The sequence below is a fragment of the Apis mellifera genome, linkage group LG1, assembly GCF_003254395.2.
Source record: "Apis mellifera strain DH4 linkage group LG1, Amel_HAv3.1, whole genome shotgun sequence".
Classification (NCBI taxonomy): Eukaryota; Metazoa; Arthropoda; class Insecta; order Hymenoptera; family Apidae; genus Apis; species Apis mellifera.
The window spans coordinates 24511495-24526682 of NC_037638.1; the positions used below are offsets into that span (position 1 = coordinate 24511495).

Sequence of the window (15188 nt, forward strand, 5' to 3'; positions counted from 1 at the left end):
ATACGATCACGCGACGACTCGAGAAAGATCGAAACGATAAACCGCGCAGGAACTTGGTTCGTTCGGAACACGGCCGCGGCCATTATACGACAGAGAGGAGGCCTTGTTCGACACCTCCGTGTTTTCGGCTGAAAAACACCTTTGTACGCGAAAGACGAGCGATCTTAACAGCGAATTACGGCTCGCTTTGAGAGAGGAGAAAGGAGGTTGGAATACTTTCACGCGATGCTTTAAACGCGCCGGTTACGTCCTCTCGCGTGTCCATATATCGAGTGCCGTAACGTGTCTGCAATACGATCTTCGAGAGATTGGAGAAAGGTAGACGTGTATATATATGTATATACACGATGGAGAGGAAAATATTCGAGCGTAATTTGTCGAGCCCTTGACGAAAATAATCAAAAACTCGTTTCCTCAAAATCTATTAATACATTACAGATCGACTTTGAAAGTAATACAAATCAAAGAGGATTACTACCCGGATGTTTATGTATCAATGAGAAGTATATATATGTTCGAAACGTTCAAAGTAAAATATTCTACGTTTAATGAGCGTTCGAATACTTGGCCAGTTTTAAATAGATAGAAAACGGAATCGAGTGTTATTTTTATTTCCAGTTCACGACCTCTCTCGTTATTTAATTACGAAAAATATGTTTTTTAGAGTTGTATTATTACCGACAGCAGATCAACTAAGAACGAAGTAATCAAATTATCATATATACAATAATTTTCGATCGTACTTCGTTGGCGTTCGTCGGCGTTTAACGACGAGAAAGAGTGGAGAGGAAGGAAAAGAAGGCGCGAACGACATTTTCTCTCACGAAGCCGCTTACGCTTCTGCGCGTCGAACAAGGAAACGTCACGGCAAAGCTGTGAATCATCGTCGGCGGTCATGAATCACGTTGCCCTTCGGCGAACGAACCGGGGCCTCAAAGCGACGCTCTCCTCGTCGCTTCGTGCCGAACGATTCAGATAGTTGGGCCTATCCAGACGATTCCACGCTGGACAATGAAATATTTTCCTCCTAGAGGCGGTATAATTAACCCCTCGATGCTCGGGTTAAGCCGCAGGTAAAACGGTAGAGTTAAGAGCGGCAGACGTTTTCACTCTCTAAACTCTCTAAAAGGAACGGGGCTCTCCTTTCGATTTGATCGTTTCGAAACTAGAAAGAATTTTTATCCTTTATAATAATTTTTTTGCTTTTCGTTGAAATTCTTTTCATTATCCTCGAAATTAATTAATAAATAAATTATTATTCTAATCGATGTTGAAAAGTTTTCCATTCCAAATTTATCTTTTTGAAACCGCCTTTTTGAATTCAAACTCTTGAAAGAGTTGGTTAATACCGTGATTGCGTGTATTAACCACACCGACACGTATCCCCGATAAGTTTCCTTTCTGTGTTTGCATCGCATGTCGCGATATCGATGCTTTCGCGGCAACGCGATACATCACGATTTAAATACCTCTCCTGTAACACCACTTTACGTCACGTGTCGCTGTTACGTAACGTGTTGGATGGAAAAAAAAAAATCTATACCATAAAATTGGACGCTGTTATTGTTATGCAACGCGAGAAGCTTCGGTATTAAAGAACGGTTCGTGTGAATCGCGTAAAAGACGTCTTCCTTCCTCCCTTGGTCTCATTTTTTTTTAAAACTTTCCTTCCTTTCCGTAGCGTTTCAACATTGATTATCGATCATTAGCAATTCGTTTGAATCAGTTGAAACAAATCCATCGTTCAAGACTGACTGATATTTTGGTTGAGAGATGATTAAAGAGGAGGGTTCAAATATTTAACAAAATGGATCTTATCGAATTGGGCGAAGCGAATTAAAAAAAGAGAGAAAAAAAAAAACTGGGGAAATTTCCATCGACCGTGCTATTCCAATCGATCCATCCGAGATCACCTTGGGCAAGGTCGATCATCCTTCCATCCGTTACCTCTCCCTCGAGAAATACATTGGAGGGATTGCTTCGTTTTCCAGCAAACGTTGTGAAAGTCTGTATCTCTCTCTCTCTCTCTCTCTCTCTCTCTCTCTCTCTCTCTCTCTTCCATTGTTCCTCCTTCCATAGAATTTATCGCGCGTGCTATATACATTCGAACGGCAAACAATTTCAATCTTTAGATAATCGTTTCTCAATCGGAAGGAAAGATAAGGAGTTAAAAAAAAGGAGGAGAACAATGAGAATGGACGATAAAAAAAAGTTCTACGTAATCTAATAACGCTCTGGGATAAAACTATGACCACGATAATAATAATAATAATCATCATTATCTATATTTTCTTCGTACGCAGGAAGTACTTTAATTGATGAATGTTTCCTAGACACGTTCAAAAAAACTTGAATACCGACTCTTTTCCTTTCTCTCTCTTTCCTCTCAATCATGCCGACAATTCGTTGCATTGCACGAACCGACAGCGCATCGGTAACGCAACCTAACCGTACACTCATACACGTATAAACACGTACGGGTAAATATATATATATATATGTATGTAGATACGTGTAACGAAGCTTGGCCGCGATGAGAGATGACTTTCTAGGTAGGAGGAGCATGTAATGTAAAGTCAGATGATACGATCTCCCGATGGAGACGTGTGAGTGTCACGTGTCCGTGATTTCGATGCGAACGCATGCGAATTGTACGCCTTGGATCCTTTCAAAAGCGCGTCTTTATTTAACTGTGTGTTAACTTTTTAATTCGTCACATAAAACCATATTGTGACGCTATTTCTCTCTCTCCCCCCTTTTGTCTTCGCGCCGAATGGAAGAGCGTCGACCGAGTTAAATCGTTGAATTATATTCACCGGGGTAGCGTCTATAACTCGTCAACTCGTTTGCTATAGTGACTTGACCGAAATCAATTGATCGAATCAAAGAAAGTCACTTCGACTAGCTTAAAAATATCCTTCTTTTTAACCAGATTTATGTTTCAAGTTATCTTCTTCAATAATTTACAAATTCCATCGATCAATTTTCGATTGATCTTAATCCAATACACGCGTTCAAAAAGCCCGCCATTCGTGCTAATTATTCCATACGACGTACAGACGCAGTGGAGCGCAAATAGGGGCGCAGCGCGTGCGTGGCCAAAACACGCGCGTGCTTGCGCTAAACCGTATTCCCTCTTCTCCCTTTGAACGGCTATTCGCGTCGTGTATATATATATATATATATATATATATATATATATAACGCACACGTGTGCCACCACGATCGTTTCGTACGTGTGTCGATCTAAATGTGATCGAGCGTGTATGTACCCCGCACACGTGTGTGTACCGCGCGTGCACTCGTACGTATACTTGTGTTTATATACACGCGTGTGGTCGAGTATAAAGAGCCACTGCAGGAACAGAAGCGGCGGCGGCGACAACGACGACGACGATGGTAACGGCGAGTAAACACACGAGCGACGTGTGTGCGGGACAAGGATGAAAAAGACGAGGAGGAGGACGGGCGAGTGAAAAAGGGGAAGAAGGAAGGGGCGGGGAAAGAGAAAGAGAGACAGACGGAGGACAGCGATGCTCTCTGTATTCTTGGTGGAGCGGTGTACATACCTAACTTGGGTCATACCGGCACGGACGCGATAAGTGCTCCTCTATCGCTGGTCCGCAGCCAGGGCTGTGGTGGGGAGAACGAGTCGTGGAATTCGAAACAGGGTGGTCCTCTGGAAGAATCGTCTGCTCTCGACGACAAATTTCGTCGATAATTAGAGGTTTGTAATCTTTCGACATTCTCCTTCCTTTTCTTCTCTTTCTTTTTCCTCTCTAATTCCTGGACCTTAGTTTTCGACTTTTTTCGTTCCTTGCGGTAGTAAACAAGCGAGATCGGCAAACCAGATGACCTCGTTTGTTATTGATTCGCATGCTGATTTTCTATTTTAAAAGCAAAACTTTCTTTTCTTCGATATACTTTTTTATATAGAGCTCGTCGATTTTCTTTAATTAATTCATATGATCATTCCAGAATTATTCCAATCGATATTTCTTTCTTCGTTCATCTTCCTTCCTATCGATATAATAATCTATCGGGATATGGAGGAGGTATGTACACGCCTTCCACGAATTATTGCTCCACGATGATCTATCGAGTTCCACGATCGATGATCGGCTGCGAAAAAATTTCGCGAGTGATACAGTTCCAGCAAGAAAGTTCCGCATCGGGGCTAATTATCGCTTTCGTACGGAAATAAATTATATCGAGGTGGACGTTTACTACGCCGGGTTCATTGTTCCGTTGATTTACAACTTACGGGAGCGTGTAGCCGAAGGAGTCCGGGTTAGCACGCGACGTAGCGTCATCGAGGAGGTTTTCGTTTAATGCCGGCCGGGAGGATATCTGGAGAATCAAATTTCACGAGACGTGGAAAAATAGGGAAGGGAAAAAAACCAGGTTGGTACGAGCCAATCACCTGCCGGGCAATAAATTCAAACAAACCCTTATTTCGACGTTCTCGATTCGTTTGCGCGACAATTTCTCTCCCCCGTGCACTCCATATTTCAAATATTCCTTGTCTCCGATGAAATAGCGTCACAGATTGGTGGTTTTTTCTCTTTTTTCAATCTTTAAACGTATCAAGGACACTTTTGCATATAATGTAAATAAAATCGAAAGAGGAGAAGTAATTAAGTAAAAAAAAATCTCAATTTTGTATAATGAAAAATTGGCTATTTTTGATAAAATATAGTGGAAAGAGCAGAGGCTGTAAAATTATACACGAATTGCGCGATAATTTGAAAATTCCGGTCTAGCTTTTCGATGATTTACGATACATCTATAATCGTGAATCACCAGGAACGCGCTCGCGCGATTTATGACGCAGCGATTGGTGTAATAACAAAACTTCATCTTCCAGTCGACGCAGCAGCGACCGGTCACTTTTCCAATGGATGCGTTTTGCCGCGAAATTCGCGATTTAATGCTCTCGAGGGATAACGTTCGCCGGAGAATTATATATGCGTATAACAACGTGAAATGGAAAAAATACAGAGAGAGAGAAAGAGAGAGAGAGAGAGAGGGGAGAGAGAAAGTAAAAGAGATATGGAGAGGAAAAAAAAAATAATTAATGATTCAGAAAATTATAGACCGTCTAATTTACAAGCATTCGACAACTGTTAGCGCAAACGCAATGCAGATTTGCATAACGGTGCCGTCGTAGCGGTGAAAAAGTCGGGAACTCGAGAGAGGTGAAGCTCGATACAATCCCCGTATATGAAATACGATTCGCCGTTTCGCGCTCTAACAAACTTCCCCCACCACCTCGAGCTTCCCCCTCCTTCACCGCCCACATTTATGAATGAAGTTACGCTGGCGATCATTTAACTATAAACAGTACTTCATTACGATGCTGTATTATGCAATCTCGTATAACAAGTTATAAAGGCGACCACGTTAAATTTCACTTCGCGTTGTTTTCTTTCGCTATTTCCACAGCCATATTATATCTCAATTCTCGTTTTCTTAAAAAAAAAAAATTGATCGCGATTTAAAATTGTTCGATAAAGCCACGGGATATAATTAATTTTTTAAATTTTATTACGAAGATTAAATATAAAAGTTAAGTTCCAAGTTTTCATTTGATCGATAAAAATATATCTTTTTGATATTCTTTTGTTTTGATTTTTTTTTTTAAACATTCGTTAAGGAAAGAATCAAAGAAGTATTTCATCTCATTCGGAACAGATCGATAACGCAATTTTCGCGTTCTGATATATCCGCAAAATCTTATTGCAAGACACACCTGCTCATTCCTTTCTATCTTTTTTAATCTAATCCTCCGTTCTTAAATCCCAACGCGACGTTCATGATTTCGAAACAAGACAAAATTCGTGGCAATACTTTTCAATTTCGTTGAACGGCGACACATGTGATGCTCGAGTGACCCGTTTATCGTTTCATTTTCGATGTCGAACGAAACTCTTGTGTTTCGAACCATCGATGTTCGAACCGAGAATCTTCGATACGTGCCTTTTCGATGTCCGGATGTCCTCCTTCTGTCTCGCCTCGTTTCTCGCGACCCTGCTTCGAACCGATTATTCTTTCCTTTTTTTCCCCTCCATTATTTTAACCGTTTCTTTCTCATTCTGGATTTCTTTCCATTCAAAGGTTGACCCGATTTCGTGCCATCGTTTACCATTTTACACGCGAGTGTGCATAATCGATGACAAGCATAATAAATTTGCGATATCACGCTATAAATCTTACGGGAGCCGGATTATCTCATACTCGACGAATTCGTTCAATAGTATTCTTTGTATACGTGTACGTGTATGTTAATCGTTTTTTTTTTCGTTCGAGGATGGTACAAGGTAGTACAGGGCGATTGGAACTTTGGATAATTGAAAAGGCAGTGTTAAAAAATTATGAATATATAACGTAAGAAGATAATGATAATAATGAACAAATTGATTGGTCTTCGTTATATTTAAAGAATGCGAAAAATTATTTCGTTTGTTAATTCATAATGCGTATTTTTGTTGAATTTATAGCCATGAATTTTAAGGAAAAATCGAGCGAAACGACATTGATGATTTTGCGATATAAACAAGGCATCTTGTCAAATTACTGGCCAAAAGAACTATAATACTTGAACTCGAGAATAGTATCTTTCAAATAGAACGATACGTTAGACTTAATATTACGAGGCAATGTTTTGATCTTTCCACTGATAGTATTTTTGTTTCTCATTTCACTAACCGCTAGTTTCGATATCGTTCCACGAAATATCGTTCCACATGTCGTGAAATATTTTGCACATAAGGCAATTATGAAGAGTTGAAACGAGACTGTCACACCTTGCGACAACCTTCGAGAAATATGGCGAATTAACAGGCAGAACGGTAACGATAATGTTTCTCACGAAACACGGGTTTAAGAACAAAACGAATTGTGGAAAATTAATAAGAGGAGGAGCAGGAGACGCGAGAAACGTCGTCGTCTCCCGAACTCGTCCGCTCTCTCTTCTCTCCTCCGAGGCGGCCGTTAAGAGCGGTGGAATACCTGAGAAACGAGTTGGAAAAAAAACGTACGCTGCCGGAGAGCGAGATGAAGAAACGAGTGGCAACGTTTCACGAGAGATGGAGAGAGAACGCGATAGAAGTCTATAGGAGACGAACCGATGAAGAAATGAACAAAAAAAGGTCTCGAGAGAGAGAGAGAGAGAGAGAGAAAGAGATCAGAGAAGAAGAGAGAGAGACAAGGAAAAAGAATTTGAGCACGGTGAATTTTATCCGAAACTCTCTTTCTCTTTGTCTCTCCGTCTCACTTCTTCCCTAGCATTCGTGCACGATCTTTCCCTCTGTCTTTTCGTCGCTCTTTCTGGAACCAATGTTTTTCTCTTTTTTTTCCTGCGCCATGGCCAGGCGTAACTTACTCGACTGTACATGAGACGAAGAGAAAAAGATCGCGTGCAACGAAGAAGGTAAACCTCGCCGACGAATCTTCATGCTAACAACGACGAACCCGTCCTAATTATTCCCCGAGTGTCGGGTAGGAGGATCGTCACCGCCGCAAAAGAGGGCGAGAGAAGCAATGCAAGGGACGAGTCAAAGATACGAGAGAGATATATACGTTCTCGATGAAGAATGGAGTGGGTGAAATTACGGAGGAAAAGTAAGGGAGAGGGAAAGAGATAGGGAGAAATAAAAGAGAGAAAACGAGAGAAGAGTAGTCGTAGTAGTCGTTTCAACCGATGGCAAATGAGCGGCACTCTGTATCGATCACCATAGGTCACGACTCGGGGATAGGTGAATGTGTGAATATATATATAGATACGCGTAGGTATGCATATAGGTGCACCATGCGCGATTGCAGGGAACCTCGTATTGAGAGAGCGGACAAAAAGAAAGAGGGAAGGGAAAGAGGAAGAGAAAGACGGACAGTTAGCCGACGAAGCACAACGACTTTGCGTTGGTAACTTGACTGAACTCGCCTCTCTGCTCGCTGGTACCGCGAGACTCTTCTTCTACGTATATACTTCCGTATATAAACACAACCGAGTGCTTTTTGTTTAACGATATATACATACATCATTGAACTCCCGTATATATATCGTGAAACGGAACACATGGAATCGTACGTGGTCTCCCTTTAGTGAACATTTTTCGTGACGGTAAAGGATACACGTGGAACAATAGTCCCGAAACCGCACGATACGTCGTTTTTTCATTTAATATCCGTATTTTATTTCCTTCGCTTCCCCTTATTCCATTCTTCGATTATGGTAACTGACAGAAGGGTGCAAAAAACATTATATCACGGTATGTACGTACAGATTCGACGAGGGTATTCCTTTTCACTTCCCTTCCTAATTTGATACGGGTAACGCGAAAGAATGCGCGCTCCATAGGATATTCGAAGCACATAGGTTCGACAAGTGCTCCGTATGTCAGGCCATCGACCTAAAAACCACATTAGCCGGTCATAGCTGACGTCGTCGACCATGTATGTATTTAGAAACGATACTATTGCTGGGAGTCGCCGCCACCACCACCGCCACCGCCGCCGCCGCCGCCGCCGCCGTTGTCGTCGTCGCTGCTGCATTTCAACCGATCGCGGTTCCATTCCGTATCAGCGAGCGCTGGGCTCCCTCTCTTTCTCTCGCTCTTGGCTCTCCTTCGGCCGGGCTGGTTTCGATCGTGCGAACAAACCATCCGTAGCCCACCAACCAACGGTGGAATCGTGTTCCGTGAGTCCGTCGGGTTTGCGCGAGAGAGTTGCCGCTTCTCTCCCCTCGCAGCCGTTTCCTCCTCCGTCACCTCCTCCCCCACCTCCTACCTCACTCTCTCCCAGAGTATTGAACGAACGAGCGCGAGGAGAGGAACCAGGAGACCAGAGGCAGCGGCGACCGAGAGAGAGATCGAGCACGAACGGCACAAACATCGGAGAAGGAGGGAGACATAGAGAACGGGAGACAGAGAAGGAGGGTAGGAACGAGCTCGAACGCTAACGCGCGGGAGAAAGATGGAGGCAATGTGAAGCAGGCTACCCTGCCGGCATACAGCATAGCCAGAGAGACGTGTCGGCTCTGTGGATCCCCTCGCCTCCTCTCGCTCGCACTCGCCGCCCTTTTTCTCGCTTCTTCTCTCCCTCTCTCTCTCTCTCTACACCGCTCTGTTCGCTAACCTCTCTCCTTCTTCGCCTTCAGCGTTTCGCGTTTCTCTTTCTCTATCTCTTCTGGTGCTTACCAAGCTAGCCTACCTCCATCCAGAGCGCTAAAGTCCTCTCTGAAATGCGACGGTAACACCCTCCCTCCACTCCTCCATCTCCTCCTCATCCTCTTCTCGTCCCGGCGTCCCTTTTCCTCGCTCTCCGACCTCTCTCTCCCCGTCTCTCTCTTTCTTTCCTCGTCCCTTCCCACACCGACCCCTCCCGCGGTCCAATCGCGGGCCTCCGTGCCGTACAGATTACGGAACGAGCGAAGAGCAGAGCCCAGTGCACGCGCGAGAAAGAGGACCTTTTCCCCGTAGAGAAAGATGCCGAGAGGCGAACAGAGATCACCGCTACGTCCTCGTCATCTCCGCTCCGAGTCGATGCTCGCTTTCTTTGTCGTCGTTCGTCCGCTCGCTTCCTCTTCGCTGAAACGCGCGCGCTCGCGTCGCTTGCAAAGGACCGGCGAGCATCGCCAAGATACCGAGCGAAATGCCTTCGTTTTTGCGAGTCGAAAGAAGCCTCGAATATATATATATATATATGAAAGGAACTCGGTTCCAAATCGATTCGAGGATCGTTTAAAGATAAATCGTAATTGTATTGCCGAACCATAATCACTGGAATCGATTATGATTTTTTGGAAATTTACCAGGTATCTCCACGTAACGACAAATATGGAGAAAAGGTGTAGCGAACGACAGAAGTGCAGACACGGAGGGACAAATACGTAAGAACTAATGCGATAAGCAGCGATCAATGATCGCCGGAACGTATGTGTGTCAGAAGCTGATAAGATAACATGTGGTTATATCGAATACGATTTGATATACATTATTCGTCGATATACATTTTTCGATAAATTGCAATTTCTTCTTCGGCGAAGATAATTGAATTAACGCGGTAATGAAACGTGTGTCGTTAAAAACGTTCCTCGTTCGAAGCAGCGTGTCTTCCTATTAAGTCGTTAACCGGTATAATAGAAGAAAAAGAACAAACGAACGGCGCATGTACAGACAACGCACGGAGCGGAGAAGAATAATCTGAGATGCAAATCGCGGAATTACACCCGTCATTAAGCTGGCAGTTGGCGAAACGTAAGTCGAAGGGAGGCGGGTGTACCGTAGCGTAGAAGAGATAAAGGCCGGTTAAAATAAAACAATCGATAAGATTGAGAGGCAAAAGAGGGAGGCGAAGCGGAAACAGAATAAAGAGGAAGTCGGCGCACGGTTGATCCGGAATACCGAATACATTAATCAATAACAAGAGGGCTGGCCGCTTGTCGAATAAAACGAGAGAGCGGGAAAAGCGGAGCGCGATTTCAATGAAAAGAAGAAAGAGAAAGAAAGAGAAAGATAGAGGGGGGAATATAACGTGAAAATCCTGAATAGGGTAACATTAGTCGGTCTCGTCTGCAAATCGTTCAGTGCTCGATGTGTCGTAATTAACGTCAGCCGATCCTTGCATTTCTCGGTAGGTAGCCTCTCCTCTCCAATGTTTATTATCTACGAAATGATCCGCGCGAAACCACCGATACTGCCTTGTGCTGTTATTCCGCGGTTACGCCGTTAGACCCTTTCCGCTTCTTATTCAGAGCAAATTTCAAACCGTTACAACAACAGACGAATAAATCCTTCTTAATATATTTCCTCCGAATATCCGACATTTCGTCACAAAGCGAAAAACTTTTCAACCCAAAGTAGTCCCTTGGAAGGAGAAAACCGTGCTTTCCCAAAAATTCCAGACTTTACGGCTGTATTCATTTCCCAATATCCGGCTGTCACGGTTACCGAACAGAGCAAGACAAACGTTCCTTCGTGTTCTTCCGTTTTCGAAGGTTGAATACACGACGGGGCCACGGACAGCCGGGATCTCTCTCTCTGCAAGGGCCGCAAAAGGCCGGCTTTCGGTTTTTTTCATGGCAGCTGCCAGCAAACTAGGATCAACGGGTACGCACACTCGCGCACGAAAGCCTCGACCACGCGTTCGCCGCGCATCGACACACGTAGCGTCGAGAAGGGGGCTCTGGTGTGAGTGCGGCCGCGCACCCGTACACAATAGGGGGGCGAGGGGTCGCGCGCGCGAGTGTGAGCGCGTGTATGTGGCACGAATCCGTATCCCGCACACATGTATCGAGTTTCAGAAGGCACGTTAGGCGTTACCATCGACCTTCTTATATGGAATCGCGTGCGAGACCAGGTATGTACGCGCGTGTGAGTATGTGCGCGAGCACATGTTTGATTGTGAGAAACGGTCGAAGGAAATAAACGCGAGTGTACGCGTTTGTACTTGTCCCGGGAGAAATAATTGCGATTGCTAGCCACTGCGTAATCTGATGCGTGTATCACTTTTGAAGAACAAACGGAGGAGCCCCTTATCGGATTCTTTGTCTTCGATTAAGAAATTATAAATCGCTCCAGTTTCGAAGTTCGTTGATAATTACCTCGTTACAAATTAAATTATTTCTTTCAATCTCGTAACCAGAACGAAGATTATACGATAATTAGATAAGCGTGCCGATGTTATAATCCCTGATACTACTAGTTGTAGCGGATAATTTATTCTATTGTCTTGTATGGTATTAAATATCCAAGAATACGAAACATCTGATGCGATGGGAATAGCGATGCGTTGATACAGAACTGTATAATAACGTTCCTTAATGAAATTCATTATCGAACTCTCGCAGACTTGGTTCGAGAGTGTTTAATCGCTGCATCGATAAGACGATGTGTGCTTGTGTGTGCGCGTGTATACGATATACGAGCTACGCAAAGAAAAGATATTTTATTCGAACGGTTGAAAACGCACATGAGTCGGTGTGCGCATTAATTACACGTGCTAACTGTACTTTTACTTCCTGCTTAATTGCTTGTTTTTCGTTTCATCGAGAATCGAAAGAACTTGTCGCATTCGAGATAAATTCTCTTCGATTCTCGAAGTGCAGTGTTGCTATTGGAAAAATATATGATAAATTTGCGGAAACGAAATTAAACAAAATCAAAATATTTTGACGAGTATCTATGTTACTTTCTTTCGATCGTTTTAAACGATCGAGATTTTATGAGAAACGTTCTTCCGTTTCTTTCTTTTAAACGTTCTCTTTTTCTCTTTTAAGGTCGTACTTTAAAAAATAAATGATATAATTACGCAATTATTATCACCGAGAAGGTTCGCTAGAAGAAGAAAGAATGAAAAAAAATGATCGGAATCGTTACGTTAAACGAAGATGTAAAAACAATTCGCAACTCGTCGCAATTCCGAGACTTGATAATAATTTACCGGATAATTGATTAATTAATCTTAATCAAAATAGATTACGCTCGGCCCGTAAGGACCGTTAACGGTCGTACTTTTAAAGTGATTAATTCAACCGAGGCATTAATAATTCTGGATTCCATTGTTCCTGTTATTCCATTCTATCGGTTTGTCTTCGCCATCCCCTCCCTCTTCCTCTTCTTATCTCTTTCTCTGTCTTTTGCTCGCTTGCACCCGCTTGTCCCCCCCCCCTCCTCCCTCCTGCTCCCCACTCGATACAGTACCACGTTTCAGCAAACTCACGGATGTGTACGTTTCGGCGTGATTTTAACTCGAATCACATTGCTAATACGTTCTCGTTTATTATGGCTTTTGTACGCGCGAATACGATCTCACAGTCGTCGCCCTATTGTTCCATTGTACCATATAATATCCGTCGGCGATATCTTGAGCCTCCGCGAGCACGCGGAGCGGCAAGGTCAACGTTAAAACACACACAAACATTGACGATGGATCCACGGTGGCTGCAATCACGCGCAACCGTTGAAAACTATCGGCACGTGACGCTTTACTTGTATTTTGAATTCGTGTGTATTTTATTTAAAAGAAAAATAAAAACGATCGAAGGTTGCGTATTTTTGTAATGTAAAACAAACAAAAAAAAAAAAAAAGAAAGAATAATAAACTTTTGGAATTTTTTATTAGCACGATGGAATTCAGATAATAATAAATCAAGATAATCGGGTAAATTTTTGATTTTCAACAATATCTCATGATTATATTTCGCTCTGGAAAAAATAATTACCATGCTATCTCCTAAGAAACCGACAAACAATATTATTCTTCCCTACAAGTTCGGACACGTTTCATGGCCGAGTCGAAGCGATCCTTAGTTTTTAGGGCACGCGAGCGAGCGACCGAGCGCACGCGGCACTCGGTCGGTTCTGTTCCCGTATCGATCACGCGACAGCTTCGGTGTAAACGCATTTCTCCCCTTTCTGCGCGAGAGGCGACATCTAATGTCATAATGAATCGATAGACATTGTTAACCGTTACGAGAACTCGATTATCGCGGAGGGCAGGCAGCCGCCATGTCGTTCATTCGCGTCGTTCACCTCTTCGTCGTTATCATCGCTATCGTTCGTGTGATTTAATAGGGGGGAAAGGAGGGGAGAGAAATACACGAAAAATTTGCTGCTCTGGAGAATCGACGCACGGGCGTCAAGCGATTATTCTTCGTTGCGTGAAGTTTGCACCCGTTGGCGCGTTCTCGTTCTCGTACCGCTTTTAACGCACCGGAAATAAAAACTGCACACGAGGGTGCTTCTCGTTCTCTTTTTATCCTCATCAGAGAGAGAGAGAGAGAGAGAAATCCAGCGAGGAAAAAATATACGCGCGGTAGCCGCGAGCGTACCTCGAAATTCTAAATAAACCAGGGACACCCGGAGACGTAACGAGCGGTAACAACTGTCGCGCGCCGTCGTGAATAACGACGTCGATATAATCGGGGATTTTCGAACGGACACTGCGTGTGTAACGACCAACGTGACTACGGGCCGTAACAAAAATTTCAAGCATTACGCAATAAATACAGAGAAGACATCATTGCAAACAACGAAATTCTATCCAACGTGTCACGTAATTTCTTCTCCTTCTCCCCTTTTGTCGTTTCGATTCTTTTTCGTTACTTTTTCTCCCTTTTTCTTCCATAAACAAACAAAAATTTCCGCGCAATAATACACGTTTTATCGAAATTCATTCGATAATAATCAAAAGATTTTTAACAGACGCTATTTCTCGAGCGAGGTACGAGTCGGGTCGCCATAGTCGACAATACATAGTCTCATTAGCATAATGGCGAGAACGAGCGCTGATCGAGTATACGGTACACACAGAGAACCAACTCGATGGTACTACGGTCATTGTCATTTAAACGATTTCGAGATGAAACATCTAGCATTTCGGTGTTTTCTCGAAATAATCCCGCAAACTGCGGATATAATACAATAACAAGGATTGTTTAATTAAATACGATTTCTCTTAAAAGGCGTTCTCTCTCTTGGTCGATATATTTGTGTAAAAGTTTTTAGTATCGGCGGGAATGAAGCAGATAGTTGTTTAAAAAACGATTATTTCTCCTGTTAAACAACCTACTATTTCGTTCAGGGTTTTATCGATCTGGATTACAGATTACAATCCAGTAAAAGTACGTACTATAAAACTGCCTATGGTCACCGGTTCGTTGGAACGATCCTACGCAGGCAAGTTCTCGGGATTAGTAACGGTAAACGAAAAACTTTTGAATCCTCCCCCTCCATATAACCGTATATAACTATACTGTTACTTTTTTGTTTTCTCTCTAGTAGTAATTAAAACTTTTTTTTTACAAGCAAGAAAGAAAATTTCCGTCCGTATACGAAACGATTATTCCACAATCGTGAATTCATGCTTCATAAAATGATCGATCGATAAAGATTTGTACGTGACAAGATGTCGTGTGACACACATTCCATCAAGTTAACTCGACAAATAATAATTAGAATAACGAGGTAACGAATATACCCACGATTAAATATTAAACGCATCATTACTGAAACCTACATCCACCACACATATGGAATATACGAATGCTGTGAACGGTTGTAAACGGTTTCCTAATTTGGATTCTCTGTGCCGTATACAAATACAGAAAGCAAGTTGAACCGAGTTTGCGTATATATATATATATATATACGGATACATATTTTCTATGAGAGAAACGTTTATAATTT

General features: G+C 42.9%; 1 protein-coding gene across 20 annotated transcripts in view; it reads right to left on the reverse strand.

Moving 5' to 3' along the window:
• Positions 1-15188, reverse strand: part of LOC551071 (bromodomain adjacent to zinc finger domain protein 2B) — a 139081-nt gene that overhangs the window by 117225 nt on the left and 6668 nt on the right. The gene's annotated exons all lie outside the window — the stretch shown is intronic.